Source organism: Coenobita brevimanus, chromosome 66, assembly GCF_032717465.1.
Source record: "Coenobita brevimanus isolate Jiangsu-jjx chromosome 66, ASM3271746v2, whole genome shotgun sequence".
Taxonomy (NCBI): domain Eukaryota; kingdom Metazoa; phylum Arthropoda; class Malacostraca; order Decapoda; family Coenobitidae; genus Coenobita; species Coenobita brevimanus.
Window position 1 is genome coordinate 36700919 of NC_137019.1, and position 19716 is coordinate 36720634.

The following is a 19716-nucleotide window of genomic DNA, read 5'->3' on the forward strand; positions in this document are numbered from 1 at the left end:
ATTCTGAAATTCGTCTTTCATCGTTCGGAATCAGATTTTTGTCGTCTGGATTGTTTGTAAAAAAAATTCCATTAGTGGGTAATACTCTTCTAAAGGGAATTAGTCTTTAAAATGTCCTTATTCCTCCAGTACGTGTATCAGTAATGGTGTCTGGTGGTTTAGTGGTTAGCATGCCCCACTCGGAGGGTTGGCACTGCATAGGTTCGATCCCTGGCAGATAAATGAAAGTATTTTGATCATGTAGTGCTACCTAGGGGTGAGGGCTGGTCATGTACCCTTATACTATAGTTATTTCACCTTAACTTGGCCCAGATTCTTTGTCCTTTTGCAGCTTATTTCACTGACCTCAGTGGCATTAATAACATAGTACTATTGCTCTATAACCTTATAGCAATTCTTCATGACTAGCATCATATTCAAATGATGATCTCGTGTTATAACTCAGTATTCAAGATGCAGAGAGGGCAGTTTTAGGCCAAGTTAGAGTAAAATGAGTATAGACTGACGGCCTAACCTCGGGCCCCTACGCTTCATAGGCGTAATGTGGGATGGGTGGTATGTCACGCTAAATAGCCTTTCTCTATCATTTTCTTTCCCATTCCTGTCTCTATTTTTCAGTAAGGAAGACTATTCTATTCGTGGCTAACTGAGAGAAAACGACACTTGACAGGCTACAACATACGTAAACCGACTACCTCATCCCAGAGTCAGGGGTGGGATGGAGGGAGGGATGGTCGGACGGCAGTAAGGAGAAGTGAAGCCTGGATGAATGGAAGGGTGGATGGATGAATGGAAAGTTGGATGAATGGGTGACTGGAAGGCTGGATGGATGAATGAAAAATTGGATGAATGGAAGGCTGGATGGATGCAAGGAACGATGGATGGTTGGATGCTTGGGTGGAAATGAGGAAAGATAAACTGGGTAAATGGAAGGATGAATGATTAGATCAAAATGAAAAGAAATGAAAGTTGAGTGAATGGAACGATTGATGGAAAAAATGGAATAGTGGATGGTTAGCTACAAGTACAGATTAATGGATGTTTTGGTGGGGATGGCGTGATGTGAAAGCAAAGATGGATGGTAGGATGGATACAAGGAAAGAAGAGGGAGTGGATGGAGGGATGGATGGAAGAATGGAGACTAAGATGAATATAATGGATGGATCGTTGGATGAAGGAAGGAGAGAGAGAGAGAGAGAGAGAGAGAGAGAGAGAGAGAGAGAATGGCAGTAGGCGAGGAAAAGTGATAAAGGAAATGAGACTGAGAGGCGAGATATGTACAGGTGTGGAAGTGAAAGACAGGGGAAGAAAGAGAAAGAAAGATGAGATAAAGAGGGAGAGGGACATGGAGAGGGAGAGAAAGAGGTAGAGGGAGAGGGAGAGGCAGAGGGAGAAGGAAGGAAAAAATGAGAAGGAAATGGAAAGGGAATGAGTAAGACAGAGGAAGATGAGAAGGAAAAGAGAGAGAGAGAGAGAGAGAGAGAGAGAGAGAGAGAGAGAGAGAGAGAGAGAGAGAGAGAGAGAGAGAGAGAAACATAAACCATAGGGACTGACGGAAAGAGTGACACGTAATTCTCTTCACTACCGTCACGTCTTTGTTTCTTTTTTTCTTAATTGCTACTATCAGATGGGTTTAAATGGGACTGGGGAAGCCTCTTGTAGTAGCCAGAGAGGAGATAAGAGATAAGGGAAAGGTAGTGGACAGAGAGAGAAAGAGAGAGACAGGGGGGATAGAAGTCGAGAGAACGATAGTGCATAGAGAGAGAAAATGGTAAAATAATATACTAGAAAAGAACACGAAGAAAGAAAATGGGTAGAAACAGAAAGGAGAAAGTGAGTCAGAATTCATTCATTCATTCATTGCCAGACGCCATGTATCCCAGACAGGGTGGCCAAGGGCTTAGAGTTAATTGTTTTACAGGGAGGGGCACTAATCCTCCACCAACCCCACTTGACGTAGGGATGCCAACAGCATCCGGTGTTCCCAGGCGGTCACCCATCCAAGTACTAACCAGACCCAACGTTGCTTAACTTCGCTGATCGGACGGGAAGCGGTGTACTCAACGTGGCAGATATAAAAAAGAAAGGGAGAGGACAGATAGATGAGAGGAAAAAGGGAGTGGTTAGAGAGATGAAAAAAAAGTGAGACAAAAAGGAAGAAGATTAAAGAGATGGAAAGGAACAGAAAGAGAGAGAGAGAGAGAGAGAGAGAGAGAGAGAGAGAGAGAGAGAGAGAGAGAGAGAAAGGAACAAAGATAAAGAAAAAGAGCGAATAGAGAGAGAAAAGGCTAAAGTGATAGAGGAATGGGAAAATGACAAGAGAAAAAGAAGGGATGGCTAAAGAAAATGAGAGAGACAGGAAGAGGACGAATGGAAAGAGATGGAGAGGTTGAGACAGGAAGTGCGTGTGTTGAAATGTCTCGAAGGAGGAAGCAAGATACTAAACTGAGCAAGCAGAGAGAGAGAGAGAGAGAGAGAGAGAGAGAGAGAGAGAGAGGAACAAGCACAAGGGAAGGGAGAGAGGGAGAGGGAGGGATAAAGGGAAAGACTGTAAGGGGAATGGGGAGGGGAATAAAGAGAGGGTGAGAAGGAGAGGGGGAGAGGGGGAGAGGGAGAGAGAGAGAGAGAGAGAGAGAGAGAGAGAGAGAGAGAAGAAGCGGAGAAGGAATGTGAGGGGGAGAGGGTGGAGGAAAGAGAGACGACGTAGGTAAGCGGAGAGGAAGAAAGATAAGGAGACAGCTGGAAGTGGGTTGTTGAGGGGAAGGAGGTGGAGAGAACTGGGAGAGAAGGAGATAAGAATTGGAGGAGGGAGGGGAGGCGCGGGAAAGAAGGAAGCAAGGTAGAGGAATGAGGGAGGGAAGGGAAGCAAGGAGGAGGAGAAATTATGTATAAATGGACAGAAAGAATGAAAAGGAAAAGAATATGTGAAAATGACGACTAAAGATTATACAGAACGAGAGAGAGAGAGAGAGAGAGAGAGAGAGAGAGAGAGAGAGAGAGAGAGAGAGAGAGAGAGAAGGGTGTCAGAGGAAAGAGATCTGAGGGAAGAAAAAGATCACGGGAAGCAAAGAAAGATGTGAAAGAAAATGAAACTACAAACAACAGGAGGGAAAAGAGAGGAAAAAGAGAAAGAGAAGAGGGGAGAGAATATGGAAGATAAGAAAGGTATGGAAGATAAGAAAGGTATGGAAATGAAAAAAAGAAAAAGAAAACAGTAAACTCGAAATTAGGAGAGGGGGGAAAGAAAAAAATATATAATGAGAGGATGAGAAGAAATATCATACATAAATGACAGGACGGATGAAAAGAATAATGTGGGAGATATAAAATTTGAGGAAAGACAGAAAAAATATCATGAAAACTCGAGGGAGGAGAGGAAAGAGAGAATTTGGGAGGTCATCTTCGGCAACGCGTCCCCGAAAAGGACATTATAATAATAGTCTGCATAATGTGAGCGAGGCGGAGGAGGAGGCAAGGAGGCAGAAGTGGAGGCGGGAGATGGGGAGAGAAAACAGAGGAAGAGCTCGGGAGGGTTTGTGTGTGGGAGGAAGTTGAAGTTGGAACGTGTGTGTGTGTGTGTGTGTGTGTGTGTGTGTGTGTGTGTGTGTTTGTGTGTGTGTGTGTGTGTGTGTGTGTGTGTGTGTGTGTGTGTGTGTATGTGTGTGTGTGTGTGTGTGTGTGGTGTTTATATATCTAAACTACTGCTTGCCCGCAAAAATTTCCGGGACTAACTACTTGCTTTTCCATCATAAAATGTTTGCAAATACCATTATCTTTGTTCCCATACCTTTACTGAGCCCACGAAGTCGAAAAAATGATTTTCGCATATTTTCGTGTGTCGCCATTCCCGACAATTTCGCTCCGTCGCGTCCCCCGCGACTGCCAAAAGTTTTGTTGGGTATTTTAAACACTCCCTGGCCCTACCCCGACTTAATGCACAAAGAATTTGGTCGATATCTATTACCGTTCTCGTTAAAAAAATGAACAAACGCACAGACATTTATGCGTGTCGCTATTTCCGACAATTTTTTGCAGTCTCGTCGCGCACGACCACCATTTATTTTATTTTTTGACACTGAACTTACCCCGATCTAATGCAAAGAGAACTAGGTCGGCATCTAGTACCATTCTCGTGGAAGAAACGAACAGACGCAAAGACAGACACACACGTACACAGCTTGGCTTTATTATTTAGATGACACTCATGTGTAATGCACTGGATAAATTGATACGGAAGAGGTGTTACGAAATCATCAAAGTCAAAATACGACACTTATTTTCCTTGTTGGCCCGAGCAATTAGTGAACCATGTGTGGGCAGGAGATGACCCTGTGGAAGCGGTAATGGGGCTCAAGTCTCTCTTAAACTGGATAATGATTTGTCTTTAAGCAGCAAGACTAAAATTAAATTGGTCCTTGGATAGAATGGAAGAAATCAGTCATATTAATTCCTTCCCAGGACCCTCAAAGTCCAAGGAAGCCTTTTAGAAGCGGAAGCATCAGGGTCCGGTCAGTCAGTCACTCACTAAGGATTTTCGAAGGCAAATACTCAACTCCTAAAGGATTAGCGGCGTCTCATCTTACGGTCCTAATGATCCCGCACCAATTCAGGATTTCTGTTCTCATTATGTTTTCTCAAGCTATCTCTTAATGACTTTACCCATGTCTAGGACCTCTCTGGCTGCAGCGATAAAAGCAACCCGCATAAATCCCTTCAGTCTAATTAACATTTTTTTTTATTCTTACTACACTGAGGCAATTATGTATATTTCACTTTGAGATAAATTTTTTCGAACTGGAGAGTTAAATATAACATTTATTTACCCTCTTCAAGACACGAAGTTTATACTAAGCTGAGTGAAATCGTCTGAATATTGCATGGATATTCTTTAAAAAAATAATAATAATAATAACAATAATAATAATTTGCCGGAGTGACTGGGAATAACAGCCAAAAGGTTTGTTTGAGATCAATGTCTGAGAGGATGAAATACGCGAAGAACGCATTTATTCACTGAAGTTTTAAAGCCAGTGAGTAAAATAGTTCCGACTACATTACCCCCTTCAGTTGGATGGCGTCCTTTCTGGTGCTGACTCTATTCTGATAATTCTAATCATTTAACAAAAAACCTCTGTGACTATAGGCATTAACCCCTTCAACTATTGGCATTACTTTCTTCTTTCCTCCTCCAGACGATATTAGTTACCTGAGGTAACTCCTCTTGTATAAGAGAGGTTAATGAAAGCTATATCAAGACAATCGAAATCAAAGAATCCCTTATAAACTGAGAATTATCGAACGGTGGAAAATATAAAGTAAAAAAAAAAAAAATGTCATCTGACTGAAAAAATGAAATAAAAAGCCTCCTTTACATTCTTCAGCACGGTGATGACTTTGTACGTTTCATATTTCTACCTCTAGACGGCCCTGTTTAGCAAAGGAAGGACTTTTAATGGCAGTAAAAGTCAGATAAAGCCTTGATAAAAACCCTCAGTGCTTGAGATCTATTTCTGTTATTAAAATCGTCTTGAGGTGACAGGAATATATGAATGGGCTCGGTATGAAGAGAATTATATCACAATTTACCCATGGTTACTCGGCGTCATCCTCTCTCTCTCTCTCTGTCTCTCTCTCTCTCTTTCTCTCTCTCTGTCTGTCTGTCTCTCTCTCTCTCTCTCTCTCTCTCTCTCTCTCTCTCTCTCTCTCTCTCACACCATATTCCGTACTAACTTCTTCATCACATTCTTTTACTTACCCTGCACATGAGTCTGCTTGTCTTTCTCTACCTATGCCTATTTTTTCCCATCTCACATAAAATTCCTTTCACTGCAGCCTATATACTTATCTGCCTCTTCCATCTCCTCACCATTATCCATTTTGCCTTTCAGTATTCCGGCGATTACGAAAAAAAGTCCTTGCTTTATCTGTCTCATCTCCCCCTCCACCCTCTTACCTCGCCCACTCAATTCTCAGCCCCTCTACTCTGCCTCTTCAACACTCACTTCACCTCTTTACTCCCTGGAAATCTGTGGTCAATAACTGGATATATGTTCCAGTGTTCTGCTTATTTATTTTCTACACTGCACACCTTTACCTGGTCTTTATGCACATATATGCTCCCTTATACATCATTCCTTACCTCCACGAACTCTACACACGTGCTACCCCTGTCAGTATTTCATCCCCTCCTAATACTTTTGTCATTTTTCTTCTCTCCCCCAAATTTGTGATTAATTACTAGAGTCTTTTACTTAATCACATACCTGTAACTGAAAATGTGATTCTAATTCCCTTCCATTAATATAATTTTATCTGCTCGAAATCACTAAACTTCCTGCCCATTTCAGTACTTCATCTTTTTTCTCTCTTTCTCACACTGATGATAGTGGTGAATAACTTGACTTGTGTCTCTTTTTTACCGTATACCTTAAACTACCCTATTTTTTTTATCTGACTGAAATGAGCCACTCTCATAGCTTGATCATTAAGTCGCAATTGCACGAAATACGATAAGCCTTATTTATGAAACAGGAATGACTCTCATGGTTAGTACTTAAAACGATCTTCCATTCTGAGTATACATGGGCATTAACTTTACTCTTTTTACTTTAACCTGACCCAAAATTGCCATCTCCATTTTCGGTGCAGAGTTGTAACAAAGTATTAGTACTAGAATATGATGTTAGTCAAGAAGTGCGATGAAAAGAATGTAGCGCTATACTACTGCCCTTTTCTGCCACCAATCAACGTAAAATGAGCGACAAAATGAAAATCTAGCCAAAGTTAGAGCCAAACGAGTCTAGTTGAAAGGAGTTAGGGATCATCGTCAGGGAAGAAAAAAACGGGCTATTAACAGTAAATAAGAACAGAAAGATACTGCTCTATATAGCTTCTCCTTCCCCTTGTCCGATTCACTATGGCTTCTCTGAAAGTTATGGTGAGGAACTTAGAGCCATATTCTTTTCCTTTCTCATCTTATTTCTGGACATAACGCGTTTATACTCGCTTGTGTCTGTGCCAGCTACGTCGACATTTAAAAGATATAGGAAGCCATACTAGCTAATACTAAGATGAACTAGGTAATTGTATCGCTAGGGAACAGATCTTAGAAAGCTTCCCTACTCCACCAAAATATTGGATTTGGTGGGCTTTACTTCCATCCCGCGAGAGGCAGCAGGTAATCCGGAAGTAATGGAACCGAATACTTGTCAACTCAGAAGGCTTGCTTATACCTTTTCCACAGCGAATTATCAGGCACTTACACCTCTTCCATAGCAAAATATTAGGCACTTACATCTCTTCCACTTACACCTCTTCCACAGCGAATTATCAGGCACTTACACCTCATCTATAGCGAATTATTAGGCACTTACACCTCTTCCATAGCGAAATATCAGGCACTTACACCTCATACATGGCGAATTATCAGGCAATTACACCTCTTACATGGCGAATTATCAGGCAATTACACCTCTTACATGGCGAATTATCAGGCACTTACACCTCTTACATGGCGAATTATCAGGCACTTACACCTCTTACATGGCGAATTATCAGGCACTTACACCTCTTTCATAGCGAATTATCAGGCACTTACACCTCTTTCATAGCGAATTATTAGGCATATTCTCTTGTACCTATATCTTTAATACCGACGAAGATTATATAACCACAGTATAAGAAAATTTATATGTTAAATTCAGAAATAAAGAGATAAAAAAAGGGAGACAGACTTGCTTTCTTAGAACACGAGTCACAGGGGAGTAAGGCTGACTGTGGCGAGAAGTTGCGGTGCCTTAGAGGTTGCGGTGCCTTACAGTCGATCGTAACGCAGGCCTATATTTACGTCAGTGAAAAAGGCTCTGTATTTTCATTCAGGGCTTCATCTTCCCCCTTAGCTCTCTTCCCGTCCGAGTCTATCCTTGTTCTTCTGCCCTCTTCCTTCTTCCTCCCCAGCACCAATTGTTTACCAGTTTGTGTTAGGAGATGGCACTTAATTTATTCAAGTGCTATTATTTTGCACAACAATATTGGTACTAGAATGGCATGAACTAAGAACAGAATATTAAAGTGCAATACGGAAAGTGAATTACAATGGGAGATGCGAAGGGAATTGTATTAATTAATGGCCCAGTGTCTTAGCCCAACGAAAAAGGCTTTGACAGGATTTTTTTTTTTTTCCTCTTCGTGTTGGCTGTTGATCCCTTCTCTACGATGACGCGTTTCTCGTTTTTCATTCCTGCTTCTACGGGATGATTATATTTAAGGGCAGACTATTCGAACTATGTGGATGAGAGAGAGAGAGAGAGAGAGAGAGAGAGAGAGAGAGAGAGAGAGAGAGAAGATGAAGGGAGGGGAGGGAAAAGGAGGAGAAGGCAGAGGAGAGAAATGGGAGGGGCAGAGAGGAAGGAGGGAAGAAGAGGAGGAGAGAGAGCAAAATGGAGGGAAAACGAAGGAAGGGAAAAAGGGATTAGAAGAAGTGAAGGAGCAGGGAGGGGTAGAGAAGGGATGGAGGGAGAGAGGGAGGGGAGAGAGAAGGCAGAGAGGGGAGAAGGGTAGGAAGCGATGAAGGAGAAAAAAAGAAAAAAAAGATAAGGGGAGAAGAGAAGGAAGGGAGAGAATGTAGGGGGAGGAAGACGAGGGACAGGGAGGAAAGAGGGGCAGGGAGGGTGATAGGGGAGTGTGAAAGGGGAAATATGCTTGAAATGGCGGACGATAAATAAGGTGATGATTTATAATGCATGAGGATTACAATACATTTTTTATAAGTATTAATGAGGGGAGACACAGGGGGAGAGGGGAGAAGAGAGGGGAGGAAACAAGGAGGGGAAAGAGGGAGGGAACTCCTGGAAGTGAGGGAGGAAATAAAGGGGGGAGAAACTGAACGCGAAAAGGAAGAGAAAATAACTAGGAGAGAATGAAATGTGGATAATTTTGAGAGAGAGAGAGAGAGAGAGAGAGAGATGGGGTTAAGCAACGCGAGAGAGTCCATGAGTGAGCGATGCATGTGAAAAGAAGGGAGAAGGGGAAACCATGGAAGAGAGAGAGAGAGAGAGAGAGAGAGAGAGAGAGAGAGAGAGAGAGAGAGAGAGAGAGAGAGAGAGAGAGTGTCGGAAGTCGAACAAAAGAGAAGCAAAAAGGGAAAGGAAAGAGGGTTGGTCTGGCTGCCAAGGTGGGACCGGCTCTTTCTCTGACTAAGTGAACAATTTTATAAGGTTAAAGAATGCAAGATGAATTTTGATGTCCACCGCAGTCCAGAGGAGAGGGTGGAGGCGGCCCGCGAGACAGGGACAGAAGGACATGCATAGTGGTAGTAATGGGTGAAGAAACGTTTAAGGGAAATGAAGGAAACGTTTTAGGGAAATGAAGGAAACGTTTAGGGGAAATGGAGGAAACGTTTAGGGGGGAATGGAAGAAACGTTTAGGGAGGAATGAAAGAAATGTTTAGAGGAAATGGGAGAAACGTTTAGGAGAAATAAAGGAAACGTTTAGGGGATATGGATGAAACGTTTATGGGAAATGAAGGGACAGTTTAAGGGAAATGATGGAAACGTTTAAGGGAAGTGGAAGAAACGTTTAGGGGAAGGGAAGAAATGTTGAGGGGAAATGAAGGAAACGTTTAGAGGAAATGAAAAAACGTTTAGGGAAATGAAAGAAACGATTAGGGAAAATGAAAGAAACGTTTGGGGAAATGAAAGAAACTTTTAGGGGAAATGAAAGAATCGTTTAGGTGAAGGGAAGAAACGTTCAGGGGAAAGGAAAGAAACGTTCAAGGGAAATGGAAGAAACGTTTAGGGGAAATGGAAGAAACGTTTAGGGGAAATGGAAGAAACGTTTAGGGGAAATGGAAGAAACGTTATGGGGAAATGGAAGAAACGTTTAGGGGAAATGAAAGAAACGTTAGGGGAAATGAAAGAAACGTTTAGGGGAAATGGAAGAAACGTTTAGGGGAAATGAAAGAAACGTTAGCGGAAATGAAAGAAACGATTAGGGGAAACGGAAGAAGAGTTTAGGGAAAATGGAAGAAACGTTTGGGAGAAATGAAGGAAAGTTTATGGAAATGAAGGAAACGTTTAAGGGAAATGGAAGAAACGTTTAGGGGAAATGAGTGAAACGTTTATGGAAATGGAAGAAACGTTTAAGGGGAAATGGAAGAAAAGGTCAGAGGAAATGAAAGAAACGTTTAAGAGAATGGATGAAAAGTTTATGGGAAATGAAGGAAACGTTTAAGGGAAATAGAAGAAACATTTAGAGGAAATGGAAGAAACGTTTAGAGGAATGAAGGAAACGTTTAAGGGAAATGGAAGTAACGTTCAGGGGAAATGGAAGAAACGTTCAGGGGAAGGGAAGAAATGTTTAGGGGAAATGAAAAAAACGTTTGAGGGAAATGGAAGAAACGTTTAAGGGGAAATGAAAGAATCGTTTAAGTGAAATGAAGGAAACGTTTAAGGGAAAATGAAAGAAACGATTGGGGAAATGAAAGAAACGTTTGGGGGAAATGGAAGAAGCGTTTAGGGAAAATGAAAGAAACGTTTAGGGAAAGTGAAATAAACGTTCAGAAGAAATGGAAAAAACGTTTAGGGGAGATGGAAGAAAAAAACGTTAAAATAAATGGCTACGAGGCGTGAACGAGGTGGTGGAAGAATTATAAGTCTGCAGAGTGACTTGTAGATGAGGTGAATAATAAGAGACGAGATGAAAGGAAAAAAAAAAAAATGGAATACGGGAGGTGGACAGAGGACGTGATGGAGTATGTGACAGAAGAAAATGAGGCTAAAATGATTCTTAAAATATGGGAAGCGAAGTGATAAACTAGGAGGAATTTCGAAATGGAGGGATGGATTGCAGCTTTCAATAATCTCATCAGCCTTAAAGTTCCTTCCTAAATTGCTCAGTGGTGTCAAGAGTTAAACACTAAAGATGCTGAGTAAAAAACATTAAATAAATAAAAAAATAAAAGAGGAGGGCTTGGAGAACCTAAGACATGAACCATTTACGGAAAGTTGCTAATCGTGAACTAGGCTATGGAGGAAAAATAGGAAGACAGGTTTACGATTCCCAGATGAGGGGTAAAATGAGAGACAAAATAAAGTTGTTTCAGGGAACTCGGGAAAAATAGAGTAGTGGTGGCTGTGATGGAGGGGAAAGCGTTCAGGGAAAATAATGAGGAGCTGTGTACACGATGGTGGAAGATATGGAAGCTGGGAGGACTGAATACAAAACTAAGTGAAAGAGAACATATGCTTCAAGACTGAGCAGTAAAGTAATCAATGTGCAGAGAGAGACTATTAAAACAGGAAAAGAGGCTGTAAGAAGGACTCGAGGGCATAAACTGCTTAGAAAAATGTCTGAAGGGTGAACAATTTCTTAGAGGAAAATTACGAGACGGATACCTTATTGGGTGTGAAGACTTCTAGGAAATGACTATGAATAATGACGGAATTGATGGTAGAAAAAGAATACCTTGAAAGATAATTTGTAGACGATAACATTAAGACTGATATGCAAGGTGATGAATATATATGGAGACAAAGGTACAAAAACGAAGATCATTTATAAGAAGGACTTTTGGATATGAAACTCTGATGTAAATGGGAGCATAAATGATTTTGTACGCATTAATGAGAAGATTTCTTGTAGATGAGGAGATGAACTGAGATGAAAATAGGATGTGTGAAGGAGGTAGGGGAAAAAATGTGTTAATACTATGTGCTGGACAGAGAGAGAGAGAGAGAGAGAGAGAGAGAGAGAGAGAGAGAGAGAGATGTAACAGGAAAGGATGACACTGGAAAAGAGAGAGGAAACAGAGAAACGAATGAAAACGGTAAAAAGATGAGGAAAGAGAACAGTCGGATGTCAGGAAGAGAGAGAGAGAAGTGAAAAGAAATAATTGATAAAGCAGTGGAAGGAACGGAGAAGAGAAACTGGAAACAAGAGAGAGGAGGAAATTAAGGGGGAACAAGGAAGAAGGGAAAATAAGGGAAAGTATTCGCTGAAGATGATGCGGAGTAAGAGAGGAAAGAATGACAAAAAAAAAAATGAACTGGTATTGGAAAATGATGGCGAAAACTGAAGAGAGAGAGAGAGAGAGAGAGAGAGAGAGAGAGAGAGAGAGAGAGAGAGAGAGAGAAGCGTCGGAGGGCAGTGGGGTTGTAAGGGACAGACGTGACAGAGTGAAGAGACTGGTGAGCCTGCGTACCTTGATCTCTCTCTCTCTCTCTCTCTCAATACATATTCACCTCAATTTTCTCTTCACTTTTTTGACATTAACCCCTTGGACGCATGTATTTCCACAGGTATGCTGTTCTTACTAATAGATTTCATTAACTTAGGTCAAAACACTATAGTCCGCTCACTTAAACTTGGCCCAGATTTTTTAAAATCTTACAGCAGCTTAATTCCGCAACTCAGTGACGGAATAAGACGATACTACGGCTCTACGTACATCCTTTCCATGGCACTTTTTCGTGACTAGCTCCTTATTCTCGTGTCAATCTTCTAACTCATCATTCAAGATGGAAAGATGACAATTTTAGGCCAAGTTAGAGTGAACAAAGAATAGCAGGGAAAAGCTTAAGGAGGCCTATAACTAATTCCTCTGGTTCCAAATCTCTCTCCTAATATGAGTACAGTCGTCTGGGGGATGAAAGAGTGACATGAAAAACACGTCAGAGCGAAGGGATTCGCCACTCAGTGCAAAAGCTCAAAACTACCCCAAATAAGGTGTGTACTGTACATAACCTTCAAGCACAGCGAAAATATGATGATTTTCTACTCCAAGTCTATGTAAACATTGCTCATGAATAATGTATGGCAGATTTGTTGAATGCAGAAAGTGAGAGCAGTGCGAGTATAAGTGGTTGGGGAATGGCTGGGAGAAGAAGAGATGAGAGGAGGGAGGAAGAGATCAGTAGGGCGGAAGTAGTGGAAGCAATGAAGAAGTTCATGTTGGGAAATGCCCCAGGAATTGACGGAGTGTGTGGTGAAATGCTGAGGTATGGGGTGAGATTGTTGTGGAGTGGATATGGAAGTTGTGTAGATTGGCTTGGGAAGAGGGAAGGGTTCCAGAGGACTGGAAATCAGGTATAATTGTTCCTTTATACAAAGGAAAAGGGGAGAGAGAAGTATGTGGTAACCATAGGGGTATTTGCCTTCTTAGTGTGACTGGTAAAATATATGGTAGAATACTCAATGATAGGGTTAGGCATATGACAGAGGAGCTAGTTGGAGAAGAACAAGGGGGATTTAGGAAGGGAAAAGGGTGTGTAGATCAGATATTTGTTCTAAGATGTTTAGTGGAGAAGTATCAAGAGAAGGGAAAGAAAGTGTATGCTGCCTTCATGGACTTGGAGAAAACTTAAGACAGAAGAGATAGGCAAGGTATGTGGAAGGTATTAAGAATATATGGAGTGGAGGGGAAATTGTTGAGTGCTATGAAGAGTATGTACGAAGGAGCTAGGGCTATGGTGCGAGTGGATGGTGAGCTGAGTGAGTTCTTTGATCTCAATGTGGGACTGAAACAGGGTTGTGTGATGTCTCCATGGCTGTTTAATATACAGTATACATGGATGGGGTTGTAAAGGAGTTGCAAGGTAGGGCAGTGGATGTGGGGGTGGCTCTAATGAATGATGGTGAGATTTGGAAGGTTCTGGTGTTGCTGTTTGCTGATGATACAGTATTGTTGAGTGAAGATGAATGGGAGTTGCAAGGTTTGGTGAATGAATTTGGGACAGTGTGTAGGAGGAGGAAACTGAAAGTTAATGTAAACAAAAGTAAAGTTATGGTGTTTGAGAGGAATGATGTCACAGAATGTACAGTGAGGTTGGATGGTGAGGATATGGAGAATGTGAGTGCATTGAAGTACTTGGGTAGTGTGATGAGTAAGGATGGAACTTTGGGGGATGAAGTGCATGAAAGGGTACAGCAGTTAAGGAAGATTGTTGGTTCACTGAAAGCAATGATGAGAAATTGGGAGGTGAGTATGGAAGTTAAGAAGTCACTGCATGATGGTATTGTGATCCCTACCCTGACGTATGGAAGCGAGGCGTGGACCTTGCAAGAGGGGAACAAGTCAAGAGTGAGAGGAGTGGAAATGAGTTACTTGAGAGGAGCATGTGGAGTGACATGGAGGGACAGGTTGACGAATGAAGAAGTGAAGGAACGTTGTGAGGTGGATGTGGATGTGGTTGAGAAGATTAGGAGAAATACACTGAGGTGGTTTGGGCATGTGAAGAGAATGGAGAATGAACGACTGACCAAGAGGGTGTATGTAGGTGAGGTGGAGGGAGGGAGAGGGAGGGGTAGACCGAGGATGAGGTGGAGGGATGGAGTTGAGAGGTATATGAGGGAGGGGGGAGTGAGTTGGGGGGAGGGTAGTCAAATGGTGGGTGACAGAGCGCCTTGGAGGCGTTTTGTCTGCGGCCACCCTTTGCGGGATTAAGGCGTTGGGCTATAGATAGATAGATAGATAGATAGATAGATAGATATTCATACTTCTTTTACCCCTTCTCTCCGGCGCTGGAGGGGGAAGCCTTCATGCAGTGGCACCAACACATCCCGTCGGCTTAACTGTCCAGTTATGCAAAGGTCCCTTACTTCCCTCCCTATCTTCCAATAGGAAAATGGTGAACTGCAGCAAGGCAATTTCAACCTATGGTCCCCTGAATTCACATCCATATTTAATCAGGGGTCACAAGAGCAACATCACCTTCACAACGCTTGTATTTTTCCTCTCCTAATTTGCCCTTATTCAGCTTAAGAAAAGCCACCCCCACGTTCACTCTCTCTGCTATAATGTACAGTCCACATTGCAAATTAACCCAATTCATCCGATGTGATATCATTTCAGCTGATTTTTGTTATCTGTAGACGATTATAAAGTTCTGAGAAAGAGATCAGTGGTGGCTAGGTTAGATATTGCTTCCAACAGCATTCTCACTTTTGGAGAACAATCTTATTTTAAATAAAATCATCTAGCGGTAACCTGAATAGAGAAAAAAAATGTCGTCGTACCGGATAGACAGGGTTAATGGTGACATTCTTTACGATGAACACTTTGTGAGAGCAAAATTCACACCTCATAATTAGTCCAGAGCTGAATATATAACTTTGTCTGTGTCCTTGGCCTTGGGCCGATTATTTTTTTGTTTTACCCTCACCCCTTTTACCAAGTTTGGTCAGTCAGATCAAACCTGTTGGAGATGATCTGTTATGTAACCTTGATTTTTAACCTCATGTGATTGATTTAAAATCTCCTCATCTTTGACTGATCCTTAGCTTTTCCACTATATATGGTCCAAACAGAATTAAAACTCTCTGCGTTCTGTGACTTTGATCTCTGACTGATTCTTCTAGAAACTGATTCACTTCCTCTTTGCCTTATCCTAAACCCTTTAACAACGTTTCATATAAATCAAACAAAACCTCTTTAAGCTCATCCTGCCATATGATCTTGACCAATGATTGAAGTTCTCAAAGCAATTGGTCAGGCCATGGGCTGACCCCCCAACCCATTCAGAAAGCTTAATCGAAATCAGATTAAGACTGCTTTAAATATTTTGTTCACAAACACAAACATACACAGCTGGATTTTAACCTTGTTCTGTAACCTGTGAAGCAAAAACCGACTCCTTCGTCCTTGTTTTATCCTCAACCCTTCCACTAAGTTTGGTATAAATCGGAACAGAAGAATCAGAGCTGCTTGATGTGAACATGCCATGTGATATAGACATTACAAAGTGCCCTGTGACCTTGAACTTTCAGAAATTGTTCTCAGACTCGAGTCGCTTCAGCCTTGATTTGCCCCTGACCTTTCAGACAAGAGTGATCTCAATCGGATGAAACTTATTATGCTGATATTGCCATGTTACCTTTGCGACTGGCCTATTAGTTGGATTGTTCACACACACACACACACACACACACACACACACACACACACACACACACACACACACACACACACACACACACACACCAGACCAATCAATATCATGTTCGCGCTCTCAGGGCTTGAGGGTATTGTAATTTTAGGCTCTTATAACGAACTAAATATAATTGTCTAATGTTAACTGGAATAATAGACTTGTTCCGGCCATTTGAGGGTTCTGTGTCTTACTTTCAGCTGAATAAAGGCGTCAGGAGGTATAAAATATAGTGATAAAATAATCGTACTGAAGGACTGTAATTGTTTTCAGAGATCGAGGATATTAAACACGCAGTCTGATATGTGGTTTGGGCAGCATCACACCACCTGCTCAGCAGCCAAAACAATGTAGAATATAAGCCATCGTACTAAGGAACCTAACTTCATATCGAGGACGTCTGTTCTGGCTCAGTCGTGGTATCTAATCTGTTACCAATGTTGTATGTTGTGTGAAAGGACGCGAGTTCGTATCCCAGGCTGCGACAAGAACAATTTGATGAACTCCAAGAACAAAATGATTAACTATCAGAACAATTCAATGAACCCCAAAAATAATCTAATGAACTCCATTCTGTTAAAACAGGCTCACTGATCTTCTACAAAGCCCACTGCCAGTCATAAAAACATCTGCACTCGGCACCCCCTGAATATAGCAGCTCTAGCATGTATTCAACGCGGACAGTGGGTATTGATGCAGAAATGGTGACATGTGAAGATATGCAGCACGTAAAGCGACTGCTGGGCGTAAGGGAACGGGCTGTTTGAGTACATGTCCAGAGTTATGCACATAAATATAGTGAATAACTTACTAAAAGGCACATCCTACTCTTTCGATATAAGGCCTGGAAAGCAAAAGCGAAAGGACTGCTGGCTGAATTTACCCCTCTCCTGCAGTCCACCACCCTCCTTTTGGTTGACAGGGAGAGAGTGGAGAGATGTTTGTATAACCAGGCAGCGTAATACCTGTGCCACTGCGAGAAGGCGTCCCAGCAACACTAGGAAATTAAAAGTTATGTCTCATTCCCCCAGTGTGAAAATCTCTCTCCTTAATTGAATAAAATGATATGATAGTGGCAAGGCTGAAGCAGTAAATTACCTTCAATGACTGATGAAAGCGAATGGTTACAGAAGAGTACAAGCAGAAGTACAGGCAGACACCGAGGCAGCCATGCACACAATACAAACAGCCATAGACAGTCATGCAAACATCCAGGCACACAGCCACACACAGCCATGCACACAGCCAAAGAAAGCCATACAGACAGCCACGCATACAGCCTAGACAGCTATAGTCATACAGACGGCCACAGTAAAGCCATACACAGTCATACATATAGCCATAATAACGGAAGTATATAAATCCATACACACAGACAGACAGGCATAAAGGCTTAGACAACCATGCATACACTGTAGAAAGCCAAAGTGTCATACAGACAGCCATACATAAAGCCATGTAGACAGCCACACATAAAGCCATGTAGACAGCCATACATAAAGCCATAGACAGCCATGCATAAAGCCACTGACAGCCATACATAAAGCCATAGACAGCCATACATAAAGCCATAGACAGCCATACATAAAGCCATTGACAGCCATACATAAAGCCATAGACAGCCATGCATAAAGCCATAGACAGCCATACATAGTCACTGATAGCCATACATAGAGCCATAGACAATCATAACTAAAGCCACAGACAACCATAAAGACAGACAGACAACCATAGACAGCCATACAGAGGAAGGAACAGAGGTATCCAATAGGTAATTCAGGGAATATCGTAAGTAGCGGGCAGAGGGTGGGATACAGACACAGACAGCCATACACAAAGCCACAGACAGCCATGCAGACAGCCATACAGGGAGGGAACAGAAGCCGCCAGTGAATAATACAGGAAATATTGTGAGCAGCGGAGAGATGGTGGTATGTCGGTGCATAGGAAAATATTGGCCGGGCTGGGAACACCACATGACATCGGCCGCATCATACAAAGTCCCTTCCAACCAACCAATTTCCATGCATTTGTCCTTTATCGTTCTGTTTTTTTGTTGAGAGAGGAAAAACACGGCTATGATGATGATGGTTGATGTTTATGCTGTTGTTGCTGTTGTTGTTGCTGTTGTTATTGTTGTTATTATTATTATTATTATTATTATTATTATTATTATTATTATTATTATCATTACTATTAATATTATTATTGTTGTTGTTGTTGGTTGCGTTACTGTTATTATTATTGTTATTATTATTATTACTATAATAATAATAATAATAATAATAATAATAATAATTATTATTATTATTATAATTTATTATTATTAATTACTATTATTATTATTATTAATAATGGCGTCCGGCAATAGATAGATAGATTGTAGTAATATTATTATTGTTGTTGTTGATTGCGTTACTGTTGTCATTATTATTATTATTATTATTATTATTATTATTACAATATTCCTACTTTTCAGTTAACCTAAGTAACGATCATTTTGTAATGGAGTGAATGACCAAGTAGGCTAAAAACAGGAGTTTGTGGAGAATATTATCTTCTGTTAAATGGCTTAGATCCAGAGTCCCTTTGAAAACTCCGTAACACCTCTTCCTTAGCGATTTATTATGCACAACTCTGCATTCTGTTGTATGTTAGTGATGCAAAGTAGGTTGATATTAACACGATTTAGATGACATACAAGGCGATGTCCAGCCATTAACAGGTAAAAAATAAATCGCATATAGACAGGTGTTAGTCACCGAAACCACTCAGACTGCGACTCCTTGCCTTCATAATGTGTTTTCCAAATGATATAATATTCCCCCCCCCCCAAAAAAAGGCAGAATATCAAGGTTTGGAAATGCAAAACAAGCACCAGAAATCCACACACACACACACACACACACACACACACACACACATCCCTTCCTCATCACAGTGGAGGAAATGACGCGGTAGGATCGAGGCTGTGAGCATAATGTCCCACAGCACACATGAATTTCACGTTATTCACAGCACACATGAATTTCACGTTATTCACAGCACATATGAATTTCACGTTATTCACAGCACATATGAATTTCACGTTATTCACAGCACACACACGAATTTCACGTCATTCACGAAGCATACATGAATTTCACGTTATTCACAGCACACACATGAATGTCACGTTATTCACGATGGACACATGAATTTCACGTTATTCGCAGCACAAAAATAAATTTCACGTTATTTACAGCACACACATGAATTTCACGTTATTCACGATGCACACACGAACTCTGCATTATGAACATTGCACACATGAATTCGTTACTTTATGGTGCACACGCAAATTTCACGTTCTTCACGGTGCGCACGTGACTCTCGCGTTTTTCACGAAACACACGTGAAATTCGCAGTATTCACGGCGCACAGATGAACTTCACGCGTTTGAAATATGGAAAGTAACTACGCAGTGCTTTTCCGCAAAATTTTTCTCTTTTTCCCTCAACCAGCCAAACCATCCAGTCCTTCAAAAATAGAGCATTGGCTTTTTTTTTTTTGTGTGTGTGGCGGGAGAGAGGGAGGGGAGTTGGGGGGGACGTAGCATAGAGCAAGTCTATCACTAAATAGGAACTAAATTGTCATGCTTTCCTCAATCTATCATTTTCCTTGTCCCATGTCATTCAGTTCTTCAAAAATATATTAACTAGTAATGAGATATTTTGAAATTGAGTATATAGAGGCCCTTCTCCCCCTGTGTATGGATCGCTCAAGAGGTTATGGGTTCTATAATCTGTTTGCT

At 41.4% G+C, this 19716-nt stretch overlaps 1 pseudogene; it reads right to left on the minus strand.

Annotated features, from left to right (window-relative positions):
* Positions 1-1963: 1963 nt before the first annotated feature.
* LOC145405429 (5S ribosomal RNA) lies at positions 1964-2080 on the minus strand (annotated as a pseudogene).
* Between the last annotated feature and the right edge of the window lie 17636 nt (positions 2081-19716).